The 11,632-nt window shown below is 48.3% G+C and overlaps 1 long non-coding RNA gene across 1 annotated transcript; it reads left to right on the top strand.

Annotated features, from left to right (window-relative positions):
- The first annotated feature begins 7,015 nt into the window (after positions 1–7,015).
- Positions 7,016–10,464, top strand: LOC139536064 (uncharacterized). Its single transcript, XR_011667253.1, has 4 exons — positions 7,016–7,265; positions 7,705–7,855; positions 8,489–8,565; positions 10,343–10,464. It is a non-coding gene; the product is annotated as an uncharacterized lncRNA (long non-coding RNA).
- Positions 10,465–11,632: the final 1,168 nt, after the last annotated feature.

Genomic DNA, 11,632 nt, shown 5'->3' with positions numbered 1-11,632 from the left:
TGATAGGGTCGGCCAGCCGGCCAGATGCGTCCGTCCGGCCAGATGAGTCCAGTCGGCCGGCCAGAAAGGACCAGTCGGTCGGCCAGCCAGATGAGACCAGTCACAATCATCTGTTACTTTTTCAGCGTGCGCGTGAGTTTTTCTGTGATGGAAAGCTGGCTGCTGGTGAGGGGGAGTGGTGTATCCAGGGAGAAATCTAATCTTCTGAAATGTAATTTGTCGTCTTGTGCTTCCATCTGTTGAAATTATTTAGCAATTGCAGTTCCTACATGTTTTTAACAATGTGTTGATCAGATCAAGAAGGTTCTATACCTATGGTCACTAAATAAAGGGTATATCCTTACTGAAATAGTGATTACTCAGAATTGCAAAATATTTGCTCGTTCATTTTACCACTTACAACCATAAAATAACAATTTATATCATAACAATGAACAATGAAACCGACCGGCCATGGCATAAACATTATTTCTTTACTTGGATAACATTATCTGCCAAAATAACACCCCCTTAACATATAAACACATGGACACTGCACACAGACACTGAAAATTAGCTTTTTTAAATAAATATGGTAGCTCTCAAACGAGCCTTTGCTTTGCTGAGCACCTCATTTTCAGGAGTGTGCTGCCTGCCATCAGAGGAGTCTGCCTGTCTGCCATGTCATCGGAGTAGTAGATCTGTGAATAATAAGTATTGCCACGCTTTCACATAGGGGCCTAGTTCAAACTACAATTTTAAACACAGAAAGGCAAATGGTTGCAGATAAATCATAAGTTGGTTAAATAAAAGACTTTCAGACTACCATTGTTTGGGGAAAATAGGAACATGTCTGTCTATTTCGCCAAATATCTCAAAATGTTTTGATGTTCTTGACCATCACAATGTGTATGTATATATATATATATATATTGTAATGACCTGACAAGATCATAAATGAACAATTGTCCAGACAGAGGCTTGAGTTTGCGAATTGACGGTTTATTAAACCAACTTTGCACAGGCTACTGTTTGGGCCGTAGCACACGCCAAACAAATGACAGATAACCCACAAGCCAATCGTGACCTTCTCTTGTGAAGCCCAGACGAAAAAGAGAGAGAACAAAGGCTAAACCTGGTCTTAACTTCCAATGCTCCATCCCCCTGCCCAACCCCCCTCCACGCCACTCCGCCAACCGCCAGGATGCCCGGCATCAGAACATTCCAGGCATTCCCGTGATTGGCAGATAGCAGGTTGATTGGCATGTCGGACCCCGCGAACACTGGGTACTGGTCAGTACAACACAACCACCTACTACCCTAACACATAACACACTGACTGTCTGTGCGGGTCGCTACACAGCCCCCCCACCACAAAGTCCCTCGTCCCCGAGGGAACAAACAAAGTCTCTGAAGCGACCCGGAGGTCTCCTTTGCCTGCGTGGCCGTGATGGTCGCAGAGTGCCCCTCTGGGAACCAGGGGATGAAGGCAGGGATATGGGGGACAAGGAAGCGGGAACGGGTAATACAGTCCGTGGCTCTGGGGAACCACGCGGTGACACAGGGGGGGAGGGCTGTCTGGAGCCTTGTCTGCGGCACCTGGGGGTGGGTGCCTGGAGAATGTCATTGCCAGAGAGGGGAATTGTGGGGGTTCCTGGGGTTTGGGGAGAAGAGGCCCCTCTGTATGGGGCTAACCTGTCCCGGTGCAGTGCCACCTTTCTCCCCCTGGGAGGAAGCTGCACCCGGTAAACAACCTCCCCTAACCTCTCCAGGACACTGCAGGGTCCCACCCAGTGACTGTCCAACTTGGGGCATCTGCCTTTTTTCCTTAGCGGGCTGTAGACCCAGACCAGCTCCCACAGCAACAAAGTGCCTTCCCCGGGAGTGCACGTCATAGTTCCTCTTCTGCCTCACACCTGCATTCACCAGCTGCTCTCTGGCGAAGGTGTGGGCTGTCTCCAGGCGGTCCTGGAGTCTCCGGGCATACTCCGGCCCCGGGGGAACCTGAGGGCTATCCAGGGGCCGACCAAACGCCATCTCCGCAGGGGTGCGGATCTCTCTCCCCAGCATGAGGAGGGCAGGCGTGCAGGAGGTGGAGTCTTGGACAGCGGAGCGGCATGCCATGAGGACCATAGGCAGGTGCTTGTCCCAGTCACGCTGGTGTTTGGAAGAGACGATGGCCAGCTGCTGTCCAAGCGTTTTGTTGAAGCGCTCCACAAGGCCATCACTTTGAGGATGGAGAGGAGTAGTGCGGGTCTTGTGCATACCCAGCCTCTCACACATGGTGGCGAACACACGGGACTCAAAGTTTCTGCCCTGGTCGCTGTGGATGGACTCTGCCGCTCCAAACCTGCTGAACATCCCCGCTGTCAGGGCGTCGACGATGGTCTCTGCCTCCTGGTCAGGCAGAGCATAGGCCTCGGGCCATTTTGTGAAATAGTCCATGGCCGTGAGCACCCAGCGGTTTCCACTGTCTGTGGTGGGGAACGGCCCAACTACATCCACTCCCACCCTCTCCATGGGAGCCCCCACTGGGAACTGTTGGAGCTGAGCGTGAGAGCGGCCTGGGGGGCCCTTTCTCGCTGTGCAGTTGTCACAGCGGCGACAAAAGTCCTCCACATCCCTCTTGTGCTGCCCCCAGTAGAAGCCCTGACGGAGACGGCGCAGTGTTTTTGTGACCCCAAAGTGTCCAGTCCCCACCCCCCCATGAGTACTCTGGAGCACAGCCTCCCGCAATGCTTTTGGGACAACCACCTGCCACCTCTCCTCTCCCGTAGCTGACTCCTTCCATGCCCGCTGTAGCACGCCATCAGCCAGCCGCAGTCTCTCAAACTTTGACCATAACCCTTTGGTCGCGAGTGAGAGCGCTGTCACCTCTTCCAATGGTGGCCTCACCTGTGCCTCTACCCACTGTAGCACTGGCTGTAGGTCTGAGTCCCGTCCCTGCTGCTGCCGCCATTCAGCCACGTCGACAGTCTGCAGCTCACAGCAGACAGGCCCGCTCGCCCGACACACTGTGGCACAGACCCCCTCCTCTGCACACAGCTCTCTCTCCCGTCCCTCTCTCCGTTCACAGTGGCGGCAGCCGTCTGCAGTACAGGGCCGACGGGACATGGCGTCGGCGTTGGAGTGGCGTGCCCCTGCCCTGTGCACCACCGTGAAGTCATACGGCTGAAGCTCCTCCAACCAGCGTGCCACCTGCCCCTCTGGCTCTCTGAAAGACATGAGCCACTGAAGAGCAGAGTGGTCAGTCCTTACAGTAAAGGGCAGACCCCCCAGGTAGTACTTGAAGTGTTTGACGGAAGCCACAACAGCCAAGAGCTCCCGCCGGGTGACACAGTAGCGGCGCTCATGTTTGTCAAATGTTTTGCTGAAGTACGCCACCACTCTCTCCCCCTCTGGCCCCACCTGGGCCAGCACCCCACCCATGCCCACATTGCTCGCGTCTGTGTCCAGGATAAAGGGCAAGGTGAGGTCAGGGGGGGCGAGCACGGGGGCCTCGATCAGTGCACGTTTGAGGGTGTTGAACGCCTCCTCACACTCCACTGTCCAAGTGAAAGCCTTGTCCTTCGGCAGCAGGCGGTTCAGTGGAGCAGCAACGCTTGAGAAGCCCCGTACAAACCTCCTGTAGTACGAGGCCAGGCCCAGGAAGCTCTTCAGCTGACGCTGGTCGGTAGGGGTGGGCCAGTCTCTGACAGCCCCTACCTTGTCCTCCATGGTGCTGATCCCCTCCTTCCCCACTCGGTGGCCTAAGAAGGACACCTCTCTCCTCATGAAGTGGCACTTCTCGGGGTGGAGCTTCAGACCTGCGGCAGCCACCCTCTCCAGCACACGCCGTAGCGCCCCCAGGGCTGACTGGAAGGAGCTGCCATGGGCCAGGATGTCATCGAGGTATACCAGACACTGCTGTCGGGGGATGCCATCCAGCACCCTGTCCATCAAACGCTCAAAAGTAGCTGGAGAGTTGCACAGGCCAAAGCACAGGACCTTGAACTGCCAGTGTCCTCTGTTAGTGGAGAACGCAGTTTTGGCTCTGGCCTCTGGGGAGAGGGGCACCTGCCAGTAGCCACTGCGGAGGTCTAGTGAGGAGAACCAGGAGGACCCCCTAACCAGGTCCAGCGACTCATCCATACGTGGTATGGGGTATGAGTCCTTCCTGGTTACCTCATTCAGCCGCCTGTAGTCCGCACAGAACCTCAGCTTGCCCCCCTTCTTCGGAACCATGACGACTGGCGCCGCCCAGGGACTGTCTGAGGGCTCAATGAAGTCTGCCCGCTGCATCTCCAACACAGCCTTGTCTGCCGCCTCCTGGCGTGCCAGCGGGATACGGCGGGGACGCATCTTGATGGGTCGAGCATCACCTGTGTCGATCTCATGCTGCACCAGATGAGTCTGACCCACCTCTTCCTCACTCAGCGCAAAGCTGTCCCTGAATTCAAAACAGCAACTGCCACAACCGTTCCTGCTGCTCGGGGTCAAGACCAACACAGTTCCTCCCCCATATCTCCCTCACTGCAGACAGTGTCCTCTCCTCTCCCATCTGGGGTAGCTGGGCTGGGGGGGCGCGGCCCGGGCTCACAGAGGGCTGTGTCATGGAGGTAGCTGGGGGAATGTAACACACCGCCGTAGGTGACAGGGGGGCTGGGGAAAAGTCACACACAGCTGTGGGGGAGGGGGGGGCAGCCATGAGTCTCTGATGCTTTAACTGTTGGAGTAAAGGGTTTGTTGGGTTGAGTGAATGTGACATTAGGGGGGGCCATGGTGACTTCCGGCCCTCCCTGGAAGCTCAGTGTGCCCCTATTTAGGTCTAACTGGCAGCCTGTGCTCCTAAGAAAGTCCAACCCCAGGATACAAGGGCCTGCACAGCCGCCACCCACACAGGATGACGCACAGTCCTGCCCCCTACTGTCAGAGTCATTATTCCCTTCCCTCTCATGGGTGCCAGCTCACCTGTGACTGTGCGGAGCTGCACAGTTGTAGGCTCACACTGAGTCCAACCTGGCACAATATCTGGCCTCACCAGGGTTACTGTGGACCCAGTGTCCACCAGGGCGGAGCAGGGCACCCCCTCCACAGTGACAGGGACATGACAAAAGTCCCCAACACAGGTCCGGCCCACCACAACAACAGGCTCCATCCGCTTGCTCTCGTCTGCTTCTGGGGGAAGTGGAGCCTTGCTTCCCCGTCTGTGCCGGTGGGCTCCTCCTGAAGAAGATGGTGGTTGGGATAGAAAGCCAGGGGTCCGCACTACCCGGTCTATGCGGACCCCGAGCCGTTTCCCTGAGCTCTGGGGGACATGGGGAAATTTTGGCGCAGATGGCCTGGCTGGCCACAACCCCAGCAGACCCTGGGACCAGGGCGTGTGTTTCGTGCCGCCTGTAGCGACACAGCACGAATGAGTTCTGTCATTTCAGCCACCCATGCAGGTTTTTCCGGCTCCGGGCTGCTCTGCACCCCAGCTCGCACAGAGGGTCTGTCTCCCTGCACCCCCACCAAAGCCCCAGCCCACACCAGCTCCCTCTCCAAAGCCATCTCCAAGGCTATCTGCAATGACTCAGGATGAGCCAGCTGGGTCTGTATGCGCAGCTCCGTAGGAGAGAGCGCCTGTATGAACTGGTCCCGTGCTAGCTCGCTCTGCACGGAGGGGGGCATGTGAGCATATGCCCGCCGAGAGAGGCTCTCAATGTCATTAGCTAGCACCCGTAGAGGCTCTCCAGGCTGCCTGCGTCTATTACTCAGTTCGGAGCGCAGTAGCCCGGGCTGTACACACTGTCCATAGCGCCTCCTCAGTGCTCCCACTAAAGCACCATAATCATGTCTGTCCTCGGGGCTAATCAATATCAAACAGGCCAGAGCTTCATCCGTGAGGCATAATGCCAACTGCAGTGCCCTTTCTTCATCCGACCACCCCCTAAAATGAGCTAACAGTTCAAACTGAGCATGAAAAGCTTCCCAATCCGCCTTACCGGAATACTTCGGGGTCTTAACAGATACGGACGCAGCCGGGAACTGGGCGTCGCCATGTTTGTTTACATCCTGAGCCCCAGATTCCTCGTCCCGCCGCGTCGACGTCACCACTTCGGTCCGCCCACCAGAATCCGCGCGAAACACAGTCGACGAGGCGCTCATGCCCGCTTCAGCCGCCATCCCTCTAACGTCCTCCCTCAAGCGGCCTCTGCGCTCCGACGCCCTGGCGATCTCCTCAGCCAGAACCTCCGACGTCCATGCACACGCACCTCCTTGGCCATAATCGTCCCCTACCTCCACCTTCACTTTCGGATTCCCTCGAAGGGTTGCTACGGTAACTAGCCACAGAAGTCAGCTAGCTAGCTGGCTAACTTTTATCAACGTTTTTACTTCTGACACCAATGTAATGACCTGACAAGATCATAAATGAACAATTGTCCAGACAGAGGCTTGAGTTTGCGAATTGACGGTTTATTAAACCAACTTTGCACAGGCTACTGTTTGGGCCGTAGCACACGCCAAATAAATGACAGATAACCCACAAGCCAATCGTGACCTTCTCTTGTGAAGCCCAGACGAAAAAGAGAGAGAACAAAGGCTAAACCTGGTCTTAACTTCCAATGCTCCATCCCCCTGCCCAACCCCCCTCCACGCCACTCCGCCAACCGCCAGGATGCCCGGCATCAGAACATTCCAGGCATTCCCGTGATTGGCAGATAGCAGGTTGATTGGCATGTCGGACCCCGCGAACACTGGGTACTGGTCAGTACAACACAACCACCTACTACCCTAACACATAACACACTGACTGTCTGTGCGGGTCGCTACAATATATACACACATTGTGATGTTTAAATAAAGAGCAAAATTATTGTTTATTATTATTATATTATTATTTGTGCCCTCGTCCTATAAGAGCTCTTTGTCACTTCCCACGAGCCTTGTTGTGACAAAAACTCACACTCATTCTTATGTTTAATAAATGTATCGTATATATATATATTTTTTTGTTTCTCCCCCAAATCGGGCACCATTTTAATCTGGATAATCTTAATCTTAATTTTTCTAATGACATAAAATTGGGCAGCGTACTCTGCTGTCATCAATCGGTAGACCCGAAATAGAAATTCCTCATTAGCAGAAATAAGGAGAAGCCCCTGACTGGAGTGTGTAGTTCGAGTGCGGACTCAATGTGGGCCAAACCCTTCCAGTCTCATTCAAGGCCACCCAAATTGAGGTTCATGTCGAAGGTATTAACATCAACGAAAGCAAATCTTAATCGAACCTAACCTACATGGATACAAATGTAAACCATGGAAGTAAGTGAGACTGTCATTATGCATAATGTACTTTGTAATATTAATGTTATACCAGTGCAGTGGTATATTTTTATATAACCAACCGATGTTAGCATAGCACTAATTAGCACGTGAGCTAGCTAATTAGCAATAGCACCCTTTTGCACGTGAGCTAGCTAATTGCTTACAATGAGGGAATCTTATTTGGACAAATTTGCCTACTTGAGCAGTAAGCCTAGGTTTACAGTTATGTAATCGATTTGATCGTTGATTTTCTGTGTTTCTTCAATGTATGCCTTGTTGTGTATGGCTGGCTCTAAATGTGTATCGTTGATGCCGACGGGCATTCCCTAAGTTACACATAGCGAGTCTACACAGCCTACACATAGTGTATATACAATAATGAAATTAAATGCCTATTGCTTATTTTATGTCTATACCTATTTTCTTTGATGTATAGAGACACGTTAGTGTGTTATTGGAGGGCGAGAGTCCCAACATGTAAAAATGTGGCAGCAGTCAACTTCATCACTGCCCCTTCTGCACATGTAAGGCTGAACAATATATGGTCAACAACCACATCAAAGGTCATGCTTCAGTGGGGCACAGAGGTACTAATTCTTTCTTTGTTGATTGAATATATTTGACGTTCACATTTTTTGATTTGCCCTATTTTTTTCAGTTACATCAGTGTATTTAATTACATTTTATAACTTGTTACTTTACTGTTATTCCTCTCTTTCACAAGCTAGGGATATATTCTTTCTAGATCCCCTCCATGGCACTGGCTGGAGATATGAGTCGCACCCAACCATTCAGTTTAAAAAAAAATCTATGGCTCTGTTTTATTTAAAGTAAAATGTAATATGTAAAATATATATGTACTTACATACATGTATGATACGTTACTTCCCATTCGGTGCATTAAACAGATGGAAACAGAACCATAGATATCTGTCCCACTGATAATGTTCTCTTTGAACCCATTATGACCCCCCCAAAAAATTGGAGTTCGAGCCTCTTGGCTAATTCAGTTCCAACTGTGTTCAAAACTGTTATGCATGCTGGAGTATAAAAACCTGTTGAATTGTACTTTTTCTTTACTTTCACATACGCTGTGTTCACAGAAACAGTGCTCAAATCTTGTCCCCTAGACCTTGGAGGACTTTTGGTGTAGATGATGGTTAGATATTTCTTTAAATTATTCCACTGAACTGTACCATTTGATTGTCATTCCTTTACAGAAAATTGTACCTTGTTCACACCACAGGATCTACCAAAGCAAGGTTTCTCAAACAACTGTGGGCTGTTTGTTTTGATGGTAAGATGCTGACTGTTCAGTATATTATATTAGTCCTATTTTCTCTTATAACATATGAAAGGTTATTATTATTTCTGTGCTGGCAGCATGGTAAGCACACTATTGTTATTGCTCATACTTTTCTTGTTTATTATTCTTGACACTTTTTGGGACCTATTTCCTACAGTTTTTACATTAAATACACAATTCATACATCAAACTCCTGCAGTGCTGGATGCTGATGTGACATGCTGTGACTTTTTGGCGGGGGATGTCTTCGACATACTGAAATGTATTCCTGGGGGGATGGTATTATTATTATTTACCATTATCATTATTATTGTTGTTATCATAACTATCAAACTTAACAACCTACTCTTTCTTCTTATGGATGGGGGGCAGTATTGAGTAGCTTGAATGAATAAGGTGCCCAGAGTAAACTGCCTACTACTCAGGCCCAGAAGCTAAGATATGCATATTATTAGTAGATTTGGATAGAAAACACTCTGAAGTTTCTAAAACTGTTTGAATGATGACTGTGAGTATAACAGAACTCATATGGCAGGCAAAAACCTGAGAAAAAATTCAACCAGGAAGTGGGAAATCTGAGGTTTGTAGTTTTTCAACTCTTTGCCTATCCAAGATACAGTGTAAATTTGGTCCGATTGCACTTCCTAAGGCTTCCACTAGATGTCAACAGTCTTTAGAACCTTGTTTGAGGCTTCTACTGTGAAGGGGGAGAGAATGAGAGCTGTTTCAACCAGAGGTCTGGCAGAGTGCCATGCGTGGGCCTGTGAGAGTTAGCTGCATTCCATTGCATTTCTAAAGACAAAGGAATTCTCCGGTTGAAACATTATTGAAGATTTATGTTAAAAACATCCTAAAGATTGATTCTATACATCGTTTGACATGTTTCTACGAACTGTAACGGAACTTTTAGACTTTTCGTCTGGACCTAGTGCTCGCGCCTCATGAATTTGGATTTGTGAACTAAACGCGCGAACAAAAAGGAGGTATTTGGACATAAATGATGGACTTTATCGAACAAAACAAACATTTATTGTTGAACTGTGATTCCTGGGAGTGCATTCTGATGAAGATCATCAAAGGTAAGTGAATATTTATAATGCTATTTCTGACTTCTATTGACTCCACAACATGGCGGGTACCTGTATGGCTTGTTTTTGTGTCTGAGCGCTGTACTCACATTATTGCAAGGTGTGCTTTTTCCGTAAAGTTTTTTTGAAATCTGACACAGCGGTTGCATTAAGGAGAAGTGGATCTATAATTCCATGTATAACACTTGTATTTTCATCAACATTTATTATGAGTATTTCTGTAAATTGATGTGGCTCTCTGCAAAATCACTGGATGTTTTGGAAGCAAAACATTACTGAACGTAACGCGCCAATGTAAACTGAGATTTTTGGATATAAATATGAACTTTATTGAACAAAACATACATGTATTGTGTAACATGAAGTCCTATGAGTGTCATCTGATGAAGATCATCAAAGGTTAGTGATTCATTTTATCTCTTTCTGCTTTTTGTGACTCCACTCTTTGGCTGTAAAAATGGCTGTGTTTTTCTGTGACTAGTTGCTGACCTAACATAATCGTTTGGTGTGCTTTCGTCGTAAAGCCTTTTTGAAATCGGACACTGTGGTGGGATTAACAACAAGTTTATCTTTAAAATGGTGTAAAATACTTGTATGTTTGAGGAATTTTAATTATGAGATTTCTGTTTGAATTTGGCGCCCTGCACTTCCACTGGCTGTTGTCATTTCGAACCCGTAAGAAGTTTTAACTTACAGCACGCTCTGTCCATTGCAATGGAAGCAATGTGATTTCACTGAGGTATGTATAAATTATGAAATTCTCATCACTAGTGGATGTAAGGTTTTTTGGGATACCCATCCGATTGTGTGATTTTCTTTTCAAAGTGAAACATGCAGCAAATTAGGCGATGGTGGTGCTTAGTTCTCCTGCAGAACTTTTCCATGCCGTAAGTCTTTTCATTTGCATCCTTAAAATCATTTGTTTCACTGTAGCCAGACTGACCTGAATATATTTTTATATTGAATGTATGTCATTCACTCACTAAGGTCTGAAGAAGAGAGGTTGAAAGATGGAGAAAGGTGTTGAAAACAAAACACACTACAGGTAGGTGTCATATGATGAGTGGTATGGTCTTAAACCAATGTTTAAAGACTTAACCTCCCCCCTTCTCCAATATATTTCAAGATGATGTAGAAGACGTCCCCCCCAAGAAGTCACAGCATGTCACATCAGCATCCAGCATTATTGTACACACATCCCTAGAGGTTCCCTTACATTACTTAATGACCACAATCAGTTTTCTTTCTAGACGATACTGAAAACAAAATACACAGTGAACTGGGAGCTGTGAATTGGGTATGTAGTTTACTGTGTGTAAAGCTGAAGGCTTGATGCATGGCAAGATATAACAGTTGTGATGACTTGTTGAGTAGTTATAGATATCACTGAAATTAGTAATAGTGGCTTTTGTTTGCATGGTGGTATTGTGAAAATGGGGCGTAATTTGACTTGATCACCTAATGAGGCACTACTCTTAATATGTATTCTTCCTTTTTCTTCAAGGAAGCAGATGTTCTTCTAAGGGACACCCTAGAGGCAGGCAGGTGGTGTGAACTCCAAAAAATGTAAAGGCATTGTTTCCTTCCCCAGTGTAGTTGGGATGGACGGGGAAGACCGCATTACAACCCTTAAAGAACTACGGTTGTATGATGGCCTGGATGAAGAGAAAAATATTCTCCTCAAGTACCATTCACGTTCCAGTTACAGAGAGATAAGATGTTCTATGTGGAGGCAGTTGACAACAAGAAAATGACTCTCTTTGCTTCTTTTTAGGAGCAGGAGTGAAGCCATTTTTGAGGAGTGGTCAAACCTTGTTTTTGTCTGCTGTGTTAATCGTTATTTGTGTTATGTTTAGTAAAGATGACGTAGAAGTCACCGGAGTCTCTGATCTCTTTACTGGAGCTGGTATAACTTAATGTACAAAGCACATTCAGCTTGTTAGTATGTCTATATGGTATAGTCTGTCTCC

Source organism: Salvelinus alpinus, chromosome 12 (assembly GCF_045679555.1).
Source record: "Salvelinus alpinus chromosome 12, SLU_Salpinus.1, whole genome shotgun sequence".
NCBI lineage: Eukaryota > Metazoa > Chordata > Actinopteri > Salmoniformes > Salmonidae > Salvelinus > Salvelinus alpinus.
The sequence above is the reverse complement of the archived record's forward strand: the minus strand, read 5'-3'. Positions and strand labels throughout refer to the sequence as shown.